The 12,041-nt window shown below is 41.2% G+C and overlaps 1 non-coding gene across 1 annotated transcript; it reads left to right on the top strand.

Annotated features, from left to right (window-relative positions):
• Positions 1 to 4,233: 4,233 nt before the first annotated feature.
• trnat-agu (transfer RNA threonine (anticodon AGU)) lies at positions 4,234 to 4,307 on the top strand. Its single transcript has one exon. It is a non-coding gene; the product is annotated as a tRNA-Thr (tRNA).
• Positions 4,308 to 12,041: the final 7,734 nt, after the last annotated feature.

Raw genomic sequence — 12,041 nt, forward strand, 5'->3', positions numbered from 1 at the left:
ATAATTTTGAAAAGGAAAAATATTTATATCTTTAATATTTATTATTATAGTACAGTTTGACTAGGTGTACAAGCTGACTAGGTGTGGCCGAGATATTAACTTATTTGACCTTTTCCATGATGATGAAACTCTGTCACTAACACTTTCGCGGTGGTTTCGTGGTGGTGGTGGCGCTCTGATCCAGAACTGCATACACTTCTGGCCACTTTGTAAAATAATCCATGGTGACCAGAATGTAGCGTTCCCGGCGTCAGTCTGTAGAAAGATGTTCCATGGGTATGCCCGTGATGTAGGACTGCATAGGGGCGTGCAAGTGCCCACTTGGTTCCTTTTTTGCCGTACAGGCATCTTTTCCCATCCTGGCCCATTCCCGGCAACAGTCCAGGCCGGACCAGTGTTATTGTGGATCCAGTGTGAACCAGCATGGCGTGTTCTCGATCATACAAACCACATACAATCCGCTAGTGTGGCCAACGCGGCCCACAGTGATGTGTTCTTGTGGAGGGAATAAAGTGTCCATGGTGCATGTTGCTGTGGGGCGTGCAATTGTAGAACTCCACCCTTTCTGCCACGCCGCCAGTCGAACTTGGGCAAGGTAGGCTTCCAGTGGTTTCGCGGCTGTCGTAGCGCAGAAGCTTCACAGTGGAGGGCGCTGCTGCTGGCAGCTGTGAGGAGTCGTTCTTCTGTTGAAGTCACTCGGCCAACGCTAGGCCACTCCTCCGCTACTCGCTTGCTCCATCAGGCTGACCAGGTAGGGCATAAAGCTTGGCATCCTGGTCTAACCCGATCTGGACATCTTCCGTTATCTTCGGGGTGTGGCTGGCAATCCCAAATCTGACACAAATGTGATGAGCCGTTGCCGCAAGGTTAAGAAAGGAGAAGTCGGCTCCATCATGAGGGTTTTGGAATAACGCTTTTTATTGAATTGAAGCCAGTAGGCGGCGCCAACAGCCATCTGGAAGCCTCTGCCCACAACCCTCAAAAACTCTTATCAACATATTCTTATCTCTACTCAACCCTCCGACTCCCCTACCCCATTTTCCCTAACTGCTGACTATTTTGCCAACTTCTTCACAGTGAAGATTGAAAATTCTCTACCACAAATCCTACTCTAGCCTCCAGGGTAGACTCTACAACTGCTCACATCAGATGAAATCATTCAGAATATATCTACAGGCAATCCAATCACCTTTCCACTAGATCCAATCCCTTCCGCAATGCTCCAAACCATCGCTCCTGACCTCATCCCTTTAATTTCTTACATCATGAACAGCTCAATCACATCCGGCCATGTGCCATCTGCCTTTAAAATAGCCAGGGTTCCTCCAATCCTAAAGAAACCCGCCACTGATCCTACAGACATTAACAATTACCGACCAGTTTCTCTCTAATTTCTTTCTAAAATCCTTGAGCACTGTGTCTACATTCAGCTATCACTTCATCTGTCACAGAACAACCTCCTGGATCCTAACCAGTCTGGCTTCAAAACAGCTGAAACTGCCCTTCTGGCTGTTTCTGAGAACCTACATGCGGCCAGATTGGCAAAACTGTCATCTGTACTCATTCTCCTCAACCTCTCTGCAGCATTTGACACCGTTAACCACAAGACTCTCTTGTCTATCCTGAAGAGGTGTGGAATTCGCTCAGCATGGCAGTAGTTTGCTTCCTACCTTGATAAGCGATTTTATCAAGTGACTAGAAAAGGATCCACCTCTGCCTCACGTAGACTCTCCAGTGGTGTCCATCAAGGCTCAGTACTAGGTCCTCTTCTTTTCTCCCTCTACACGAGATCACTTGGTGAGGTAATTTCCACACATGGAGTATCCTACCACTGTTATGTCGACGACACACCACTCATCTTCTCTTTTCCTTCCTCAGATCTACATGTCTTACTGACATCTTATCTTGGATGGCAGCCCATCACCTCAAACTCAATCCCACCAAAACTGAACTAATATTCATTCCAGCAGATTCTTCACTACATCAGGATCTTGCTATTTACCTAGACAACTTGCAGCTCTCTCCTTCTGCAACAGCCCGCAACCTTGGAGTAACAATAGACAACCAACTCTCCTTCTCAACTCACATCAGCAATCTTTCCCGCTCATGTAGATTCCTTCTCTACAATATCAGACGAATCCGCCCTTACCTGTCAACCCAGGCCACCCAACTACTGGTTCAGTCCTTAGTAATCTCACGACTGGACTACTGCAACTCCCTTCTAGCTGGTCTACCACTATATACCATCCGACCTCTTCAACTCATACAAAATGCAGCAGCACGACTGATCTTCAACCTCCCCAAATTCTCCCATACCACCCCTCTGCTACATTCCCTCCACTGGCTCCCAGTAGCTGCACGCATCAGGTTCAAAATACTGATGCTGGCCTACAAAGCCAAACATGGAGCAGCACCATCCTACCTCACGGCCCTTATTACACCCCGCACTGCACCTCGTTTACTCCGAGCCTCCAGTACTGCTCGCCTGGTCCCTCCATCTCTGAAGGTAAAAGGAAAACACTCATCTAGACTCTTCTCTGTCTTGGCCCCTCGGTGGTGGAATGAACTTCCCCTTGAGGTCAGAACAGCTCACTCACTGAGCACTTTCAAACGGCAGCTCAATACCTTCCTCTTTAGAGAATATTTAGATTAACTTGTAACCTTCTAATTGTCTTACTTATGCATAGAAACTACAACAGAGTGAATAAAATGATTGTATTCATAGTTGGGGGTCCTAGGGAACCACAATTGATCACTTCATTGATTGTAACATGGAGGCTCATTGTAAGTCAATCTGGTTAAGGGCATCTGCCAAATGCCTTAAATGAGTCTTTCAAAGAAGACCTTGTGAGCCTAATGCTATTATAACTGAAAAAAACAGCTCTCTATGTAGATAATGCTTGCAGTGTTTTTGGCGCTGTGGCCTAGTTGGTTAAAGTGCCTGTCTAGTAAACAGGAGATCCTGTGTTCGAATCCCAGTGGTGTCTTTCTTTTGGACAGATTTTTCTTAAAATTTCTGAATCCTTCAAAGAAACCTTGTGAACCTGTTATAAACAAAAATCAGATCAATTTTTCAAAGAAAACCATTTTAACCATTGTTGTATAACAGCTTTCTATGGAAAAACAACAAAAAACTTTCCCTGACTTTGGTGCCATGGCTTAGTTGGTGAAAGTGACTGTCTAGTAAACAGCAGATCCTGGGTTCGAATCCCAGCAGTGCTTTTATTTGGAGTAACTTTTCTTAAAATTACTGAATCTTTCAAATAAGACCTTGTGAAGCCAATGTTGTTAAATGCAAATACAGCACTCTATGTATATAGTGTTTACAGTGCTTTTGGTGCTATGGCTTAGTTGGTTAAAGTGCCTGTCTAGTAAACAGGAGATCTTTGGTTCGAACCCCGTTGGTGCTTGCGTTTTGACAATTTTTTCTGAAATGTCTTAATCGTGGAAACCCTTCCTCTGACTTTGGTGCCGTGGCTTAGTTGGTTAAAGTGCCTGTCTAGTAAAAGGAGATCCTGGGTTCGAATCCCAGCGGTGCCTTGATGTGGAGTAACTTTTATTAAATTGGCTGAATTTTTCAATAAGACATTTTGAAGCTAATGCGGTTTTAACCAGCTCTCTATGTATATAATGATTACTGCGTTTTTGGTGCCATGGCTTAGTTGGTTAAAGTGCCTGTCTAGTAAACAGGAGATGCTTGGTTCGAATCCCAGAGGTGATTTCATTTGAAGTAACTTTTCTTAAAATGGCTGAATCTTTCAAATAAGGCAGTGTTAAGCAAATGTTGTTAAAAGCAAAATCAGCACTCTATGTATATAGTGCTTACAGTGATTTTGATGCTATGGCTTAGTTGGTTAAAGTGCCTGTCAAGTAAACAGGAGATCTTGGGTTCGAATCCCAGTGGTGCCTGCGTTTGGACAAATTTTTCAGATATTTCTTAATTGTTCAGGTAAACCATGTGATCCTAATGCTGTAATAAGCAAAAAAAAACTGATCTCAATAATAAACAACATAAATCTTGCAATCTTGGACAAATTTTTCTTAAAATTACTGAACCTTTCAAAAATGACCTTGTGAAGCTAATACTGTTATAAGCAAGAAAAGAAAAGAAAGATAAATCTTGCAGTTGTTTCAGTACTGTACCTTAGTTTTTTAAAAAGGGACCCCCTTCCAGGGAGGAGTGAGCATGCAAAGCTCTCCATGATGAAATAAGAAAACAATTCCACTGTCTTTGGCGCCGTGGCTTAGTTGGTTAAAGTGCCTGTCTAGTAAACAGGAGATCCTGGGTTCGAATCCCAGCGGTGCCTTCATTTGGAGTAACTTTTCTTAAAATTACTGAATCTTTCAAGTAAGACCTTGTGAAGCCAATGTTGTTAAAAGTAAATACAGCGCTCTGTGTATATAGTGTTTACAGTGCTTTTGGTGCTATGGCTTAGTTGGTTAAAGTGCCTGTCTAGTAAACAGGAGATCTTTGGTTCGAACCCCGGTGGTGCTTTCGTTTGGACAATTTTTTCTGAAGTTTCTTAATCGTGGAAACCCTTCCACTGACTTTGGCGCCGTGGCTTAGTTGGTTAAAGTGCCTGTCTAGTAAACAGGAGGTCCTCGGTTCGAATCCCAGTGGTGCCTTCATTTGGAGTAATTTTTCTTAAAATTGCTGATTATTTCAAATAAGACCTTTTGAAGCTAATGCTGTTATAACCAGCTCTATATGTATATAACTATTACCGCCTTTTTGGTGCCCTGGCTTAGTTGGTTAAGGTGCCTGTCTAGTAAACAGGAGATACTGGGTTCGAATCCCAGCGGTGCCTTCATTTCGAGTAACTTTTCTTAAAATTACTGAATCTTTCAAGTAAGACCTTGTGAAGCCAATGTTGTTAAAAGTAAATACAGCGCTCTATGTATATAGTGTTTACAGTGATTTTGGTGCTATGGCTCTATGTATATAGTGTTTACAGTGCTTTTGGTGCTATGGCTTAGTTGGTTAGAGTGCCTGTCTAGTAAACAGGAGATCTTTGGTTCGAGCTCCAGTGGTGCTTTCGTTTGGACAATTTTTTCTGAAATTTCTTAATCGTGGAAACCCTTCCACTGATTTTCGCGCCGTGGCTTAGTTGGTTAAAGTGCCTGTCTAGTAAAAAGGAGTCCCAGTGGTGCCAGTCCCAGTCCCAGTCCCAGTGGTGCCTTCATTTGGAGTAATTTTTCTTAAAATTGCTGATTATTTCAAATAAGACCTTTTGAAGCTAATGCTGTTATAACCAGCTCTCTATGTATATAACTATTACCTCATTTTTGGTGCCGTGGCTTAGTTGGTTAAGGTGCCTGTCTAGTAAACAGGAGATACTGGGTTTGAAATTTAGTGCTGCCTTCATTTTGAGTAAGTTTTCTTAAAATTGCTGAATCTTTCAAAGAAACAACGTGAAACTTATTCTGTGATAACCAAAACAAAAGCAACATTTAAATCTTATATAGCACAAAATTACATACAGTATGTCTCAATGGGGTTTGACAGGACCTTTAGTTGACAGCCCGCACACTTGACCCTACTGCACACAAAGAAAAACTCCAGACACAAAAAACTATAGGAGAGAGAGAAAAAAGAAAGGAACAAACATTGGGAAGGAGTGCTACAGAGAGGGACCCACTTCCAGGGTAGAGTGAGCATGCACAGCTCTCTTTGAGGAATTATGGTAACACCTTCACTAACTTTGACGCCATGGCTTAGTTGGTTAAAGTGCCTGTATAGTAAACAGGAGATCCTGGGTTCGAATCCCAGTGGTGCCTTCATTTTTTAAAAAAAAAAAAATATTCTATACAATATGTTAGAATTGCAATAGGCCTTGAACTCCATAGAAAACCAACAGCTTTCCACCGACCAAATAATATACAAGCAAATTAGCATTTTTTGGCTTGGATTGTTTGGTTAAAGCACCAGTGTATTAAACACAAGAACACTGGTTGGAATCCCAGTGGTGCCTGCGTTTGGACAAACTTTTCTTAAAATTGTTGAACCTTTTAAATATGACCTTGTGAAGCTAAAACTGTTATAAGCAAGAAAAGAAAAGAAAGATAAATCTTGCAGTTGTTTCAGTACTGTACCTTAGTTGTTTAAAAAGGGACCCCCTTCCAGGGTAGAGTGAGCATGCAAAGCTCTCCATGATGAAATAAGAAAACATTTCCACTGTCTTTGGCGCCGTGGCTTATTTGGTAAAAGTGCCTGTCTAGTAAACAGGAGATCCTGGGTTTGAATCCCAGCGGTGCCTTCATTTGGAGTAACTTTTCTTAAAATTACTGAATCTTTCAAGTAAGACCTTGTGAAGCCAATGTTGTTAAAAGCAAATACAGCACTCCATGTATATAGTGTTTACAGTGCTTTTGGTGCTATGGCTTAGTTGGTTAAAGTGCCTGTCTAGTAAACAGGAGATCTATGGTTCGAGCCCCGGCGGTGCTTTCGTTTGGATAATTTTTTCTGAAATTTCTTAATCGTGGAAACTCTTCCACTGACTTTGGCGCCGTGTCTTAGTTGGTTAAAGTGCCTGTCTAGTAAACAGGAGGTCCTCGGTTTGAATCCCAGTGGCGCCTTCATTTGGAATAATTTTTCTTAAAAATGCTGATTATTTCAAATAAGACCTTTTGAAGCTAATGCTGTTATAACCAGCTCTCTATGTATATAACTATTACCGCCTTTTTGGTGCCGTGGCTTAGTTGGTTAAGGTGCCTGTCTAGTAAACAGGAGATACTGGGTTTGAATTTTAGTGCTGCCTTTATTTTGAGTAAGTTTTCTTAAAATTGCTGAATCTTTCAAAGAAACAATGTGAACCTTATTCTGTGATAACCTAAACAAAAGCAACATTTAAATCTTATATAGCACAAAATTACATACAGTATGTCTCAATGGGGTTTGACAGGACCTTTAGTTGACAGCCCGCACACTTGACCCTACTGCACACAAAGAAAAACTCCAGACACAAAAAAAACTATAGGAGAGAGTGAAAAAAGAAAGGAACAAACATTGGGAAGGAGTGCTACAGAGAGGGACCCACTTCCAGGGTAGAGTGAGCATGAACAGCTCTCTTTGAGGAATTAAGGTAACACCTTCACTAACTGTGGCGCCATGGCTTAGTTGGTTAAAGTGCCTATCTAGTAAACAGGAAATCCTGGGTTCGAATCCCAGCGGTGCCTTCATTTATTTAAAAAAAAAAAATTCTATACAATATGTTAGAATTGCAATAGGCCTTGAACTCCATAGAAAACCAACAGCTTTCCACCGACCAAATAATATACAAGCAATTGAGCATTTTTTGGCTTGGATTGTTTGGTTAAAGCACCAGTGTATTAAACATAAGATCCTGGGTTGGAATCCCAGTGGTACCTGCATTTGGACAAATTTTTCTTAAAATTGCTGAACCTTTCAAATATGACCTTGTGAAGCTAATACTGTTATAAGCAAGAAAAGAAAAGAAAGATAAATCTTGCAGTTGTTTTAGTACTGTACCTTAGTTGTTTAAAAAGAGACCCCCTTCCAGGGTAGAGTGAGCATGCAAAGGTCTCCAAGATGAAATAAGAAAACATTTCCACTGTCTTTGGCTCCGTGCCTTGTTGGTTAAAGTGCCTGTCTAGTAAACAGGAGATCCTGGGTTCGAATCCCAGCGGTGCCTTCATTTGGAGTAACTTTTCTTAAAATTACTGAATCTTTCAAGTAAGACCTTGTGAAGCTAATGTTGTTCAAAGTAAATATAGCGCTCTATGTATATAGTGTTTACAGTGCTTTTGGTGCTATGGCTTAGTTGGTTAGAGTGCCTGTCTAGTAAACAGGAGATCTTTGGTTCGAGCCCCGGTGGTGCTTTCGTTTGGACAATTTTTTCTGAAATTTCTTAATCGTGGAAACCCTTCCACTGATTTTCGCGCCGTGGCTTAGTTGGTTAAAGTGCCTGTCTAGTAAAAACGAGGTCCTTGGTTCGAATCCCAGTGGTGCCTTCATTTGGAGTAAGTTTTCTTAAAATTGCTGATTATTTCAAATAAGACCTTTTGAAGCTAATGCTGTTATAACCAGCTCTCTATGTATATAACTATTACCTCGTTTTTGGTGCCGTGGCTTAGTTGCTTAAGGTGCCTGTCTAGTAAACAGGAGATACTGGGTTTGAATTTTAGTGCTGCCTTCATTTTGAGTAAGTTTTCTTAAAATTGCTGAATCTTTCAAAGAAACAACGTGAAACTTATTCTGTGATAACCAAAACAAAAGCAACATTTAAATCTTATATAGCACAAAATTACATACAGTATGTCTCAATGGGGTTAGACGGGACCTTTAGTTGACAGCCCGCACACTTGACCCTACAGCACACAAAGAAAAACTCCAGACACAAAAAAACTATAGGAGAGAGAGAAAAAAGAAAGGAACAAACATTGGGAAGGAGTGCTACAGAGAGGGACCCACTTCCAGGGTAGAGTGAGCATGAACAGCTCTCTTTGAGGAATTATGGAAACACCTTCACTAACTTTGGCGCCATGGCTTACTTGGTTAAAGTGCCTGTCTAGTAAACAGAAGATGCTGGGTTCGAATCCCAGTGGTGCCTTCATTTTTTAAAAAAAAATATATATTCTATACAATATGTTAGAATTGCAATAGGCCTTGAACTCCATAGAAAACCAACAGCTTTCCACCGACCAAATAATATACAAGCAAATGAGCATTTTTTGGCTTGGATTGTTTAGTTAAAGCACCAGTGTATTAAACACAAGATCCTGGGTTGGAATCCCAGTGGTGCCTGCGTTTGGACAAATCTTTCTTAAAATTGCTGAACCTTTCAAATATGACCTTGTGAAGCTAATACTGTTATAAGCAAGAAAAGAAAAGAAAGATAAATCTTGCAGTTGTTTCTGTACAAAAACGGGATCAAACTAGATGTGACAATGACTGGATGCCGTCTGATATTCATGTTTGATGCATGTTTTAAACAGCGTTTTATCGACAGCTATTCTTTTCTACCGATGAGTCTGGCAAAAACAACAGCTGCGTTAAATCTCACCACCACAGAAAAGGGTTATTTCCCACACAAGTTTAACACACGCTCAAACAACCATTACGTAGGCCCATATCCGGATAAGACCTTTTATGGATATGACAACATGTCCAATGCTGGCAGACGTGAATTTGATGACTGGTACAACGAATCAGCGTGCGGTGTTTTTGATTTTCAGAAGGAACTCCGTTTCTACGGTCGAAACGACGTCGTGCTGTTAAGAGAGGCGTGTCTGAAATACCGTGATGAGTTCATAGAATGCACGGGTCTAGACCCTTTTGGTCAAACCACGTTGGCATCGTGCTGCATGGCTGTATACAAAACACACTACCTACCACGTGATACACTCGCTCTCACACATAACAATGCGTACACAAGCCAAAACAAGGCATTTTCAGACATTAGCATTGAATGGCTGGAATATGTCAAAACAACCAGGCATGTGAACATCCAACACGCTCTGACAGAGGGTGAGGTTGTGGTTGGGAAATACTGTCTTGACGGCTATTATGAAAAAAATGGTCGTAAATACGGTTTAGAATTTAATGGGTGTATGCATCATGGACATGATTGTAAATACACACCCACCCAAACTCATCCTTTGTCAAGGCTCCCGTACAGTGTTTTAAGAAGGCGTTTTGATGATAAGATTGAAACCCTCACCAAGGTGTACGGTTTAAAAGTCGAAGTTATGTGGGAGTGCCAGTGGCGTCGTTTAAAACAGGTCGATCCATCAGTCATAGAGTTCATGTCAACATATACACATCCCAGTCGTCTAAAGCCGAGAGACAGCCTCTTTGGCGGTCGAACGAACGCGTACAAACTCTATCACAAAACATCGGACGGTGAAAAAATTCGTTACTTTGATTTCACCAGTCTCTACCCGTTTTGTCAATCATCAAAGGAATATCCGATCGGCCACCCACAGATCATTTTGAAAGACTTTGATAGTCTCGAAAATTACTATGGGTTGATTAAAGCAACGGTGTACCCGCCACGTGGTCTCTTACACCCTGTGTTGCCTTACCGATGCGGCGGCAAACTAATGTTCCCGCTTTGTAGAACATGTTGTCATCTTGAGAATCAAGCGTCACCATGTACTCATACTGACGGCGAGAGATCTCTTTCGGGTTGTTGGGTTAGCATTGAATTGTTGAAAGCTGTACAGATGGGTTATGTTTTGGCTGAGATTCATGAAGTGTGGCATTTTGAACAAAGATCAGAAACGTTGTTTGCAGATTATGTGAAAACGTTTCTACAATACAAGCAGGAAGCCAGTGGGTACCCGCCGGGGGTTGTGACGGAAGCTGAAAAGCATGCCTACATCGAAGATTATTTTCAAAAACAGGGTATCCGTCTGAATCCTGAAAAAATCTGCTCAAACCCTGCAAGGAGAAATATTAACAAACTCCTATTGAATTCACTTTGGGGCCGATTTTCAATGCGGGAAAACCTTCCATTCACAGAGTTGTTGAAAGATCCTGATGACTTTGCGCGCTACATTTTTGGGGGTGGTCGTGAAATCACACATTTTGCATTTGTCTCGGACGAAGTGGCATTGGTTCAGTGGCGTTATGCAGACGGTTATGGCGCTCAAATGCGTGACATTAATGTGTTTCTTGGAGCGTTTACAACTGCTCATGCACGCCTAGAATTATATTCTGTGATGGAGAAATTGGGTGATCGTCTGTTGTACAGCGACACAGACAGTCTAATCTTTGTCTCAAAAGATGGTGACTGGGAGCCACCCCTAGTTCCATATCTGGGCGATCTTACTGACGAGGTAGGCCCCGGGGATTACATTACAGAATTTTGTTCAGGCGGTCCGAAAACATATGGTTACATCACTGCTAACGGTAAGACATCCATGAAGGCCAAGGGTATCACTCTCAATGCTGAAAATTCAAAAGCTGTAAATCTACGGTTGATTTGGTTAACAGCTATGTAATAGATAGAGACCGGTCGCAACATGTTTTAACACGCACAGACACAATTACCAGGAATAAAAGACACCTCACATTACATAACAAATCAGATGTCAAAAGGTTCAAAGTTGTGTACAACAAACGAGTCCTGCTCCCAGACTTTACGACGCTCCCCTATGGGTATTGACACAAGATGACTTTGAGAGATGTCACAGGTAAATATGTAAATAAAACATTTTTCTTTTTATCATTATGTCTGTAACATCTGTATATATGTACAGTTTTCTATTATTTGTATCTGTGTGATTTTCAACATGTTTGTAACATATTGTATATATGGATGTTTGTATTATTTGTGTATGTGTGATTTTTCAATATGTCTGTGACATTTGTATATTTATATTTGTATTTTTTATGCTATTATATGCATGTGTGTTATTTTCTACAATAAAAATTTATGTGTATCATCTCAGGATTCGACCTCAGATTGCAACATCCGTTCTCGTGTATAGTAAGCGGACCGTCAAACTCTGGAAAAACGTTTTTTGTGAAAGCATTAATAGCCGATGCCGACCGCTTAATATCTACAACGATTGAAAACATTGTCTACATTTACGACTGCTGGCAACCTCTTTATGACGAGTTGTTAAAAATTAGGAATATTAATTTTTTACAAGGTATTCCTGACACACTATCGGACGACCAACTCTTGCCGCCGACCAAACCATCGCTATTAATTATCGATGACTTAATGGATGTTGCGAGTGGCAATAAGCAGGTTGAAAAAGTGTTTACACAATACGTGCATCATAGAAATCTCAGCGCTATCTACATGGTTCAGAATTTGTTTTTTCAGGGGAAATCCAGCAGAACAATCAGTTTAAACACCAATTACCTAATACTTTTCAAAAACCCAAGAGACAATACACAGATTGCTGTATTAGCGAGACAGATGTATCCTGGTAATACCAAATTCTTCCTTGAATGTTTTAAAAACGCTACTGAAAAACCCTTTGGCTACCTCATGATTGATTATAAATCTAGAACACCTGACACATTTCGTCTCAGAACGGATCTGCTTTCAGAGTATCCGGTGGTC

This window comes from Denticeps clupeoides, chromosome 1 (assembly GCF_900700375.1).
Source record: "Denticeps clupeoides chromosome 1, fDenClu1.1, whole genome shotgun sequence".
NCBI lineage: Eukaryota > Metazoa > Chordata > Actinopteri > Clupeiformes > Denticipitidae > Denticeps > Denticeps clupeoides.